Here is a 13,791-nt window from a genome sequence, read left to right on the forward strand (position 1 = left end):
TAAACAAAAATCTGCGGTTTTCTTTACAAACTTGCATGGAAAGGACACGCAATTTTTCCGATTTTTAAAAACTTCCATGCACGATTAATACAAGTACTTGCATGGAAGACTTGTGTTCGAGACTTTCCATACAAGTGTCCAAGACTTGTGTCCAAAACTGCGAGCGGGCCCGACAATTTTCGAACTGAAAATTCAATCTTCGTCCGAAAAATTTAATTTTTCAGGATTTTTCCGGAATAAAAACCTGAAAACGATGGTGATATTTTTGTATAAAAAAATGCTAAAATACCATTTTAAAAAATATATTTTCGGATAATTTAAAGCCGTTTTACTTACCTACTTCCCATATATTTTCGGATTATGGCTAATATAAATAAATATAAATAAATCAACAAAGGGGTTATAGTTATTTAAAGCGTTTATTAATTCTACTATTTGATTAACCCGATTTCATCGCGGGTAAAAAAAAATTTCAAACGATATATATATGTATACAGACAACGGTGTTTTTTATGTATTAGAAGATCCAAATTTTCTCTCAGAATTACAATTACTGTTCCATGGAACTCTTATCTAGCAAATTAATGAAACGTATCAGAAGCTACATTTGTTTTGTATTTTTTCTAGCTTCTTCTCGATACACTGTGTATTGAAACGCTGATAGTAATCCGATTTAAAAATTCGATGAGTCAACGAGCAGCATGGGTCATGCAATTGGTAACAGTAAGCTGAAGATTAATCTAAGATAGCCCAAAGTTATCTATTCCGTACAAGTGCCAAGATCATTTTGCAAGATTCGTTTCAACAAACCAAAATTTCATTCCTTCTTTTTCAACCCGGCAATTTTAACAATGTAGACGAACAAAAAGATAATTTACTAATGGTTCGAGCTGGAGAACGCCAGCAGCTCTACCAGACGTGTAAAAAATGGCCAATTAGTAAAAATATTTCCCATGGGGATCGTAAGAAAAAAAGGCAGACAGTGAGCGAAAAATTCCGGCGCACGTGATTCACGAGGTTTAATTTTTTATCATTTCCGTTTTCAACTCATCCCCGATGTTGTGTTAATCTCTATTACTTTGTCGATACGATTATTGACCCCTGTTCGATACCGGGATCCGATTAGAACAGGTTGAAAAGAAATTTGAAGGAAAGTTAATACTTGACCAGCTATTAACGCAAAGGAGACCCACGAGTTTGATTGCAAGAAGTTGCAGAAAAATGAGCGGCTTAACGATGTGAAGGAATTATTCAACCATTTGCACAGTACTTTATTTAGCATTGCAATAAATCGTTGAGGAATGTTTCATCAAGTCTCAAACAAAATCTCTATCAAACCGTTTCTTAGAAAAGCTGTTAAAGATTCGCATCTTCCGCGAAAGCATCATCGGCGCAAACGGGACCACATTTTACCGAAGGCCACCAACTACATCGTATCACGTTCGTGGCGAATTAAATGTTCTACGTTTGCCTCCATGTTACTACTCGGATCATTTGTAAACAGCAGCCACTTCGCAAAACACCTTCTAGCGAATAGTACCACACCGCGTGTTTTCTCTTTGAACTGGTAATAATGATGTCGTTTTCCGGGAAATACCACTTACTGAACGGTGCTACAAGAAAAAGAAAATAACGAACAAAACAGTCCGTCAGCATCGGGTTGGGGGAGGTCGGTTGTGTTTGCATAACAAATGCATTCCCCAACAAAGGAAAGAAACGGAATACCCCGTTTTGGGAAGGATGAAACGTGACTCCGGATGTGCAGAACGTCTCTCATTGGGCACATTGCGGAAACATTGCTAGCCATCCATCTAGCCAAGGTGTGTATTTCGCTCCTTTGCTGTACCAAACCTCTAGCAAGTTAGCTGGCGGTGATCTTTCCACCGTTCTAAAACATCCAGTTGTACCTGCATCTTCTGCGACATCAAATAAGAACGGTATTTCTAAGACGACAGAACAAAACAAAAAGAAATATTACAACGAAAAATAAAGGAAGCCAAAACTACGGCCTCTGGCTTATTGTTCCGCTTGTTGATTCTATTCCGTAATCTTTAGTAATTGCAAAGAAAGACGCCGGTCCGGGAAACTGTATGACAGCCGGTACTTCCAAATACCACAAGGAGCATTAATCATCTCCACCCGAAAACCGCTCGAAATCCCGTCGGGAAATAGAAAGCAACTCATTTGTGCGTACCCCCGGCACGGCATGGCGAGGGAGATTTGGGTTGTTCTCGAAACGGGAAACATTTGATTTTAATCACTCGACTCATTTCGGATCCTTCCTAGTGGAAAGAGTTATCTCGACGGCAATGAGGAAGTTTTATGCTTTATAAAGTGTGACAACACTTTAAATCGGAGGTTGGAAAAGTACTGAACACATTTTGCTACGTCTTGTGAATTTTCGATTCGGTACAAAATACCGATGTGGTTTCACAATTTTTCTACGACCAATTAGGCGATTTACGGACTACTAAAAATAAAATAATTAACATTCAGTTTTTTAGGAATGTTAACCAAAATATGAAATAGGTTATTTTTCCATTTCAACCCATCCTAAAGACAAAACGATCAAAACTTTCTTTAGACTTGTGCTGAGTGCTGAAGATATGACAACTAGATTTCTAACTCCTACTAAAACAAAGCTAATTGAAAGATGAATTTAAATATCATCAGCAACAACCCAGTGCTTGCATTAAACCAATTAGAAAAATGCACTGAACAACAAACCCTGAAATGCACAAATGACCCGCACATGTAACATACCCTACCCTCGCATCCCAGGATGGGTGGTATTTAATTCGTACCACAAAACAAAAAGTCAATTAGTTGCCATTCGCTCGTGCATCTAATCTTCCCCAATCTCCAAGTGCACCTCGGGCCGGGTTGCCCGAGTTAGCCGACCTACGCCTAGCCCGCCTGCAAGTAGCCTTGAGCGTCGAAATCAAGGACTCGGAAATCTTGTGGGCCCGGTCCTGGCAAAGCCACAGCGAGAACCGGGTCCCGGTGCGAGCCTCCAGCGCAAGCACTAGGACCACCAGGAAGGGTCAAGATGAGGGAGAGCCATGGCGAAACATCCAAACAGATGCCGTTCGTCCCATTGGGGTTCATGTGATGGGTGGAGCGTGGGCGGGGGGAATGCTAGCGGCCGTTGTGTTTGCATTCTCGATGCAGTGCCATCAGTGGGCCTATGTGTTGGTGCAAGAATTCCCCGGGCGGCGTACGCGTTGTACGCTGGACAAGATGTGCGAGAAAAAGAGAAAAGCGTCCGCCGAAGGACTATTTTCACTACCACCATCATCACCATCAAACGGAAAAAAGGATAGCTCCCGACCGGACGTGGAGCCAGCTGGGCGCCTACTATACAGACTACGCTAGCCGACCGTGCCGCGAGTAGTAGTAGTAAGGGTGCACACACCGATACACCCGGTCACCCACGCGCCCTGCATGTGTGGGCGGACGCGAACCGAAAGTGAAAACTTGCCGCGTTCGAGTGGGCGCTTTTCCGAGCCCTCTCACTCCAGCAAGAGTGAGACTAGTGGGATTGCGAAGGACAAAGATAGACCGATGGTACAACAGATACAAACACAATCATACACACACACACATACACACGCAGACACGCCAATTGCAGGCGAAGCTTAATACGAGCCTCCTCGAGTCGCGCAGTAATCGATTTTCGCGTGCCGAAGCCGTCGTGTTTCGGTGGCGGGCCGGAAAAAAGCTTCGCCACTGCCTTCGGGAGTCTCCGTTCGGGAAAGCTGGCGCTGGCTGGCTGCTGGGTGAGAGTTTTCTACGCCACACAGCTGCCGACCGGTCGCAGTGCGTAGGCGGTTGTCGTAGACGGAACCACCACGTGCTACGGGTCTGTTTGCACGCACGGTAAATCTCTCCAGCTCCAACTCCAACTCCAGCTCCAGCTGCATCCTTTTGGCTTGTGTTGCTGCGGTTTGCTGTGTTCTGTGTTTCCAGGTCGCTGGTGCTGTTGTTTTCTTCGGTTGTTGCTGTTATCGTGCAGTTGCAGTGGAGTTCTTTCTACACCCTGTGAACTGTGCAGGCGCCTCCATCGATAACCAGCGCGGGATAAGGCGCCTCCATCCATTATAAGCACCATTGCATCATCGCCTGCTTTTCGACGAAATGGTTGTTTTTCTCTCCATGTACCCTGTGCTGTCCTAGTGATGATCGAAAATCGATACCAGCGAACATAAACATCAAAGTAGGCAACCAGCGTAGGTCGACGGCATTGATCGATTTTTCTAGCGTTCGCCCCCGAGCTTGTTTTATTCTGGATGTCCTGCAAAACTCACAGCCGAAACCAAACGATACGTTTGTTCACACGTGCAAAGGAGTTCGTTCTGCAAATAGGTAGTGCTCCCAAGTGTTTATGAGTAGGTGTGTGGGTGTCTGTGTATGTTTGTCGCTGAACAGAACTGTTCGGGTTTGCTTGTGAAACATTCGTCGCTAGAAGCGCATTGTGGAAATTTGTAACGATTCAACTCTAATGGACTTTTGGCCGGTTTTCTTACTTTTTCTTACCATTTTGAAGGGTGTGTTTTCTTTATTATTTTATGCTTTACACCGTAACTGTGCTGAGTGACGTTGAGAGAGATTTTCAAACGGTAATATTGTCAATGGTTATCTTCTGGTAAAGAATGGTTATCTTCTAACCATTATTTAATCTTTGGAGTTATCATCAACTGGTTGGTTTTAGAATGGCTATCAAACCGCTTTAAACGAGATAAAAGAATGCCAACCGCATACAGCAAGCATTTCATGTTTGAAAGCATTTTCATCTTATTTTTCCTTCCACAGTTTTAGTGCAATTTACTGCTCCCACATTTCACCGGCAATTTTTACTGCAGTTTGCCAGCGCAGTGCATATGAAAGTGTGATTGTGTATGCGTATGTATGTGTGTCTGTGAGTGTCTGTGTGTTTGTATTTTAGTGGAAATCATCGAATCGAACTGTACCGGAAGTGTGGATTATTTTAAGCCAGCAACAAATCAGTCATTTGGCCGCACGTCCTTTCGCGACAGTTTTCCCGAGGCAAGCGTCAACCGTTCCCCCTACCCGAAAGACGGTGTGGTGTACCATTTGGTTGTGAAAGTGTAACCCCGCGTACACACGTGTGTGTGTGTGCTTGTGCGAGTGTGGAAATTATCTTTTCGATTTCCCTTTTTGATTCCTCCGGGTCCGGTGTGTTTACACCGGAAGGCGCGAAAAGGTGCTCTGTTTCGCGGCGAGTTCGGCTGTTATCCGATGCGATCGATGCGTGTGTGTGTGTATTTCTTTTACGTACAGCGAAGGTGATTTAAAGGCACCCCAGGACGGTGCCTCTAAAAGACCGAGGCAAGACGTAAGAATGTTTTCCGGCGAGCGAGGAGCTGTGAACTGCCAGGTCCGGCCTCTCCCCAGCAACATACGATCGCCACAAACTTCGCAAGGACAACAACCGCCCGCTGCGGCTTCGATGAGGAGCATCCCCCCGATCCGGCGGGAAGTGAGTCGTGTGTTTTGTTTCGTGCAAAGGTTGCCATCGTTGTCATCGTCGATTTCCGTCGCCACACTTTAATCGGAACCGGATTGCAGAGCGCGGAAAGGTAAGCACACTCCGAGAGCTTCGAGCGATGCAAACGGGATGGGAAATGGGAGCCCGAAAGGGGCTAAGGAACGACAGGCTACGCCGAAACTATAGAGCATGAAGCCGCGCTAGGACCAACAGTCGTTATGTTATGTAACAGTTGAAACCAATCAGTTTTTTATATATCCTGATATGCATTGGAACTCAAAGACCGGGCAACTAAATGGTGGGAAAACAGAACATTTTAATAAGAAAAACTGTAGTTCCTAGCTGATCATTACTAGTCGGACAATCGATTCTTTATTTCGATCAAAATAAATGTATCAGTTTTTTATAGTGTTACACGTATTTCTGAATCTATGGGAAAATACATTCACTAGCTTGTGATGGATTAATTTTAAGCCATACTAGCTCCAAGGAAAAATTCTTTCAATTGGTATGGAACGATCTATGGCACATTTTCCATCGAAGGTACGTGCAGGAACCTAAGAGCAAACATTCCATTCAAATACACCCTCAAATCGTACGTATGTCGGATCCAACATACCCAACGTGCAGTCAATTGGCCCGGTTTGGCTTCATCGGAAAGCAACAAAATGCCTCGCTTTCCGGCACTCCAGCATATGTATTGTCCAAAAAGAACTCCGGGGAAAATACGTACGAGAAAATTGCCAAATACCCCTCGCCGTTCGGCGAGGGTTTCCCGTCCTACAAGCAAGGGATTTTCCATTGCACGCTGCAGCCTGCGATGGAATCTACTTGCGGCGGAAAATGAATTTCCCAGACACAAATGGAATTACGGAATTCGGGAGATGCCAGGCACGGCATGTATTTGGTATATTTCGCCAATGGCATCTGCGGCGCTCACTGTGGTCCCGCTGGCTGGCATTTCGAAGAACCGGATTTTCCTATAACCCATGCCTAGCGTGTGCAGAATCAGGAGATTTTCCAAAACGAGTATGAAATGTAGGGATGAATTGGAAAATGGTCTTTTCTAGGGATGTAATTAGCGTCGGTTTTCGATCACTTCTTGAAATGTTCGGTACAACCGATTCTTGCCAGTTATATTGCATTCACAAAATAAGCATCCACAGTTAATCGAAACCCATACCGATGCACGAATTGAACCCGCGTACAGTGAAGGTTTCCATCGCTTTAAGGCTCGAAAAAGGCACCACCGAAAAATATAACCCGGCGGCTCATTATAGCCTGTTGTTGGTTGTTTTTTCTACCTTTTTTTTCTGCAACAGGCTAAGGCAAAGGAACTGCGTGATGGCAAAAACCCGAAAGCTCGAAGAAGCGGGAAGAAGGAGCCTGATTAAATGGGTATCTTTCTCACTCGAAACCCGAGGTTCCGATCGAATGGAAACTTTGGGACGGGCGTGAGAGCAAGGGAAACGACAGGGAGCTGTGTCGAGAGAAGAGAAGAAGAGAACTGAAGAAGAATTCGAAAGAGGGTGCACGGCAGACGGTGGCCGGTGGAAAAGTCTTCGCACGAGAGAACGGCTGTGACCTTCGCTACTCAATAACCCTAACCTTCACCATTTGCACAAATGGATGGGCACTCGGGACTCAAGGGCTCAAGGTGGGCTACGGCAATGGTTCGAGCAGAGAAGCGAGAGAAACTTTCCCGGCACAGCCGACGGCCGTCTATGAGGTTGAGAGCGCTGGAGAGCGCAAGAAGCCTCGGAAGGCTACGGCTAAAAATAGACACACATTTTGGAACATTTGATTTCGTTCGCTACCTGGCCCCGGCACGCACCATTTATGCATGTCGGTTCAATTTTCCTCGAATTTCCCACTACGTAGAAATTTCTACGTCGAGAGTTTTTACTTTCCGAGAGATTCCTAATAGTTTGATCTTCGAACTTGATACAAAAGCAGGCTTTGCGAAATTATTCTTACAGGCAAACGCGGAAGACTACTTGGTGGAAAAATTCTCCAACATTCCTACTTTTAAGCTATTAATATTAAGCTTTTCATACAAACTGGAACATTTTTCCGCTCGATACAAGTGATGGTTGTTAACATTCTTACGGACGAGCGAGAGGTGATCGAAAGGTGGAAGTGCTACTTCAACGGACACCTGAACGGAGCGGAACTAGGGGAGTCCAGCAGCGGCGCAGACAGAATTGAGCAGCACATTAGCCAGGAGGTAGATGACGATGTGCTCCCACCATCCTTGGACGAAGTCACTAGTGTCATCAAGCAGCTGAAACAGAACAAAGCAGCTGGCAGCGATGGGCTGGTGGCAGAACTATTCAAGATGGGTTCGGTAGAGCTTGCCGTCAGTATGCACCAGCTAATTGTGAAAATCTGGGAGCAGGAAAGGATACCGGAGGACTGGAAGCTGGGTGTCATCCACCCAGTGTACAAGAAGGGTGACAGAATGGACTGTGCCAACTTTCGAGCCATCACAGTCCTCAATGCCGCCTACAAAATCCTATCCCAGATACTCTTCTGCAGACTCGCGCCCCTTGCTACAGATTTCGTCGGAAGCTACCAAGCTGGGTTTGTTGGAGGCAAATCCACCACCGACCAGATCTTCACTCTACGGCAGATCCTCCAGAAGTGCCGGGAGCACCAGATCCCGACGCACCACCTCTTCATCGACTTCAAGGCGGCCTACGATACCATAGATAGGAAGGAGCTATGGAAGACCATGCGGCAGTACAGCTTCCCCGAGAAGTTGGTTCGACTGCTAGAGGCCACAATGGAGGGGGTGCTGTGTAAGGTGAGGATTTCGAACATGCTGTCGGATGCGTTCGAATCTCACCGGGGTCTGAGGCAAGGTGATGGACTCTCCTGCCTTCTATTCAACATCGCTCTGGAAGGTGTCATGAGAAGCGCGGGCTTCGACATCCGTGGCACGATTTTCACCCGCTCTCTCCAATTCCTCGGCTTCGCGGATGACATCGACATCATCGGGCGGAACACTAGGACGGTGTGCGAGGCGTACACCCGACTGAAACGCGAGGCCGCAAGTATTGGACTAATGATCAATGCGACGAAAACAAAGTACCTGCTCGTCGGAGGCTCTGACAGTGACAGAGCCAGGCTGGGGAGCAGTGTATCAGTGGACGGCGACGAACTTGAGGTAGTAGAGGAGTTTTGCTACCTCGGCACTGTCGTAACTCCGGACAACAACGTGAGCTGTGAAATCCGGAGGCGCATTGTTCAGGGGAATCGTGCCTACTATGGACTCCACAAACTCCTGCGGTCCAGATGGCTTCTCCCACACACGAAATGTGTCATATACCGCACGCTGATAAGACCGGTCGTTCTCTATGGGCATGAATCCTGGACTCTGCTCACGGAGGACGCCAACGCCCTCGCAGTCTTCGAGAGGCGCGTGCTCCGGTCTATCTTTGGCGATGTGTACGAGCAGGGCGTGTGGAGGAGAAGAATGAACCACGAGTTAGCTGAGCTGTATGGCGAGCCGGACATCCTGACGGTGGCGAAGGCCGGCAGGATTCGTTGGTTGGGGCATGTCATGAGGATGCCGGACTCATGCCCCACCAAGAAGGTGCTCACCAGCGACCCGCCCGGCACGAGACGACGAGGAGCTCAGCGAGCTCGGTGGATGGACCAAGTGGAGCAGAACCTGCGAGACATCGGATGCGACCGGGGTTGGAGGGCTGCAGCCATGGACCGAGCTACCTGGAGAACGATTGGTGACCAGGCCATGTCAGCACGACGTGCTCAACTGCGAGCGGGCCATTAAAGAAGAAGAAGACAAGTGATGGTTTCCTGTAACCGAATCTCAACTCGATGCCCAGCTTCCATTTTAGGTTTTTTCTCTAACGAAAGTTTGTGTTCCTATTTGCACTCACCTTCTGCCAACTCCCTTGGGCACCGAAAGGCACCGCAAACACCAGACGAAGTAAATCACACATCTCAAAAGGTTCGCTGGGAAAAGTACTTTCATGTGAAGTCGACTGCAAAACACGTGAAAGAAAAGCAAAGCGAAAAATAAAACACCAAAGAGGTTTTTCTAATCATCTCTCTTTCAATGTTTTTCCTCTGGACAACTTTTCGTTCGCGTCGACGACCACAACCCACCCGGTGTGTGTGTGTGTGCCAGTGCTAGTGACCGTAGAGGACTTTCCCACAAGACCCTGCTGTCGGCCAGGCCACCCGGATCGCCAAGGGTTTCTGTTTGTAAACCTCATATTTGCCAGCTTTTCTCCTTTGATGTCGCTACGACGCGAACGTTCACGGCGCGATTCACGACCGATCCTTCTCCAGCGGAAGACGCACGCGAAGAGAGTGGGCAAGTTTGTTTTCCTTCAACGATCATTGCGTAGCGGTTAGCCCACAATCCGCTTCCCGCGGTTTCCCTTTTTCCCTCCCAGAACCGGTGTTCATCCTTTTTACCCGACGGGAAAAAAAAGCTTTTAGGAAAGTACCCGAAACCCACCCGTCCAGGGGACCGTGAAGGTGGAAAATTTGGAAAATTGGGAGTATTTTCTTTCTGGTACACACTCACGTTCCTGAAAAAGAGAGGGGCGTCAAGGGAAGGCAAAAGTGGGGGACGATTGCGGGCATTGTGGTTTACTTTCTTCCCACAAATTACGTAAAAAAAAATAACTAGGAAAATTCGCCTTACACTTTTATCTCCCGTTTTATGTGTTTTCGGACGTACCATACCCAAGCAACAGTCGGAAAATATATGGTACACCATCACACACATGGTGATTTTTTGGGAGCCACCAAACACGACGCCTAACGTCTGTGGGGGTAATTTGATGCGGATAAATTGATTCCATGCCAATCAAATGCATACCGCAGTAGGCTTGTGTGAGGTTTTCCGAGGCAGCGAAGTAGATAAAGTGGTTGATTATTTGTCACCTTGCCCGCATGTCAGGAGGATAATGTACGTGTGTGCTTCCTTCCTTTTCCTTCTCCTAACTACAGCATAGACCTTTTGTTCCGGTACTCATTACTTAATGAACGCTTTGGTTATTATGAACAAGATGCATATAATCAACATACTTAACTAAGGTGAATGGCATTTAAACTTACTTTAACGTGATGTAAACATTTCTCAATCATATTTTATTGAATCCAAGAAGGCCATCAGTCCATCCAAGAAGGCGTGATAAAATAGTTTCCCATGTCAAACACGCGTGCCAAAGCGGACGATTGGATTTATTTGTTCACACCACGGTCCGTCTGGATGGACTGTCCGCACGCCTTGTTGGCCTTGAAGTGGGTCACTGACTCCTAAGCATCGGTTTTGTTGGTTTACGATTCTTCTCGCTATCTTCGGGTGTAATTATTTCCTCGTCAACACACCCCGTTTTGGCACGTGACCGTCTGCTACGTGAGATGGTGTCCGTCTCGATGGAGGCGCCTGGTGCTCGGTAACGTTTTGTTTGACGTTACGAGCGACGTCGATTGGGTTGCTGCGATGAGATGTTATTATTATTACGGATGCATTGAAGGCTAGCTTTATAAAGAAGGGTTTGGATTTGAGTTTTTAAAGTGCAGAAATGTTTCTATAAGCCACAGTTGATCTGTTGATTGGATTATTATAGCTTAACAGATAAACACCATCTCGGGTGAGGAAGTTACCACACATAATCTGAGCATCCCTACCGAAAGCAAAGCTTATATTATATTTCACCTATTACGCAGTTGCAACCCGGAAAGCTACTTTCCTACGAACAACTTAATGCCGCTTCAATAGCCCCAACGTCACTGACGATGGCAAACTTTCTGCACATATTTTGCAACCGTGCGAGCCGCACATATCCACATATGCCGACGTTCAAATAAACCATTTTACAGCAACCACTTTCCATCCCGGAAGCGGTTTAGAGCAGCGCGTGCAGTGAAAAATTGATAAAGTTCTTCCAGCTTTCAAATGTTTGCCTTTCCCAGCCTCGGCTCGGCTCGGAAGAGAAAGTTCTGGACCTGCGGATACGTTTAACGCAGGAGTTTCATAATAATGAGCGCCAGCCTCGCAACGAGGGTCATCGAATGCTCCATCGACGCCCAATGGTGGAAGTTGAGGAAATATTGCCAGCAACTTTACGTCGTACATGTGTCCTTGAAAATCGCGCTAGAGTGTTCGCGGTGAATTATTTTCCCTTTCCCCGCAGGACGAACGGACAAGTGCTACATGTTTTGGGAAGTTTTCCTTCGATAAGACTATCAACACGCTGCAGACTTGTGCACCGGCTTTGTACAGCACAGTGGGCAAACTTTCGGCGAAATCAATAATAATTTTCCACACATATTGAAAACGGAACCATGCCGCCCAACTCGCCGATCCGTGTAGGAAAATTTCACGGAATTTTTCGAACATTGATGCAATTTATTGAAAACGCCGTTTGGAAAGGAAACCGCTTGATTTTACACGACCGGCTGACAAGACCACGAGGAGGGGCGAAAAAAAAACACTCCCCCCAAACGACAACGTTCCACGCCATGCATATTGAATTTCGAAACGTGCAGGATTACATTTTTGCCATCATTAGCATACCAACCTCCAGCCAACCCCATCGCCCGAAGATCGCCTCTCGAGCCTTTGCGAACGAAAGGGCACAGCAAAAGGAGGAGGACATAAGGAGGTCAGCGTGAAAATTCGCTCTTGGCACACACACACACACACACACACACACACACACACACACACTCAATGCATTCTCGTACACGTTCCGTCGGTTTCGAGTTCGAGGGTAGTCCTTTTAGAACGACGAACGGCACGAACTACCACCGGGTGGGTAACCGACTTCGTTGCTTCTTCTTGCCATTGTCTACACGTGTGTGTGTGTGTATGTTATGCTGTCGCATCTGTCGCAAAGTATGTTTCTCGATAGCGTGCCACCTTCGCGCAATCCGTTGGTGGCGTATCGGCCAGCAGAAGAAGCTCCGTCTTGTTGGAAAAGCGCCTGGAACAGCTTCCAGGCACTTGCTATTGCAGCCTTCTGCTTACGATTCCCTACAAGTATTCCCTTCCATTGGCTACGACTGGGTTCTGGAGACAACATGTGCATCCTCTCTTGAATCCATCGAACTCTAGCTTCCTCCATCAGTTGATCCGATCGGTGGTCTGGATGCGATTGCGAACCCTACATTCCTTTTTCGCCAACCTTTCAGACCGATATTAAAGATTTGCTTCATTTCCCGCTGATCAGCTCATAGGTCTTTATCATATCCCCCCCGTCCTAGGTGAATTAAAGTTTTGCAGCACCATTTTTCCGCCGATCCTAGCACAAAACTATCTTCCGTGTACGGAACCTACAGCCCTTTATGTGCTGCACTCGTTGATGAAGGTGGAAGCGATGATGGACCGTGCCAATATACCCGGAAAGATATCGTCCGTGCACGAAAGAACTCCCAGAAACTGAAGAGGATAAGGAAAGAAAGAAAAAAAACCTTGTACAATAAAGGAGGACACGGAAGGATTTGTATCTTTTGAGGTCTGCCAAAGCCGAAATTGATTATCTTGTCCGTATTTGGCCCATGTCAATTCAGATGTGGACCGGGAGGACAGGATTTTTTTTCTTTTGCTCCCGTTCATAACATGCCCTGTTACCGCAGATGTTCGCTACCCGGATTCCAACGGAGTTCGACTTCGAGTGGAGGAAGGATGGCAAAGAAGGCAAAAGTACATACACATGCCACGGATGCGACTCCGATGCGCCATCCGAGCCGACACGTTTCAATCCAATTTGGCAAGCGTTCCGGCCGTCTTGGCCGTCAGCGCAACAGTAGCAGGCTGGCGAGCGGACCACTCTTTTGCCTTCCCCGGCCCATCTCAGCGAACCGATGCCGATGATGGACAGGTCTCGTGCAAAGTACGATTTTTCTATGCAGAGTATCGCAGCCGATCCAGGAGTCTCGAAACAAGGGAATACACTCGAGCACCCTCATGCTTGGCCTGGCCTGTTTCGGCCTTGATGCAGCGACCACTCCTAGCACAACCTTCCCCTTTCTACTCCTCTCCATCTCGCCCCCTTTCGTTTTGGCGATGAAATGGCAAAACATAGCGATAGATTGCCAACGAAGCGAATGGAAAGCGATTACGCTAAGCCTTTTGGAAGGAGTGCAAAAAACTACCCCTTTCCATGGGTCCTGGGGGAACGGCGCAGGGAGAGGATCGGAAGAATGAGGCGTCGCTTCAAATAGGTTATCGATTTGCCAGCAGTATTTCTGCACGGTACACTAGTTCGGTTTCGAAAAGCGAGAAAACATTCGGA

At 46.9% G+C, this 13,791-nt stretch overlaps 1 protein-coding gene across 1 annotated transcript in view; it reads left to right on the top strand.

Annotated features, from left to right (window-relative positions):
* The first annotated feature begins 5,535 nt into the window (after positions 1 to 5,535).
* Positions 5,536 to 13,791, top strand: part of LOC131262974 (uncharacterized) — a 35,069-nt gene continuing 26,813 nt past the window's right edge. Inside the window, exon 1 of the mRNA XM_058265083.1 lies at positions 5,536 to 5,600. The gene's annotated coding sequence lies outside the window, so the exon portion shown is untranslated. The remainder of the gene's footprint in view (positions 5,601 to 13,791) is intronic.

The sequence above is a fragment of the Anopheles coustani genome, chromosome 2 (assembly GCF_943734705.1).
Source record: "Anopheles coustani chromosome 2, idAnoCousDA_361_x.2, whole genome shotgun sequence".
Taxonomy (NCBI): domain Eukaryota; kingdom Metazoa; phylum Arthropoda; class Insecta; order Diptera; family Culicidae; genus Anopheles; species Anopheles coustani.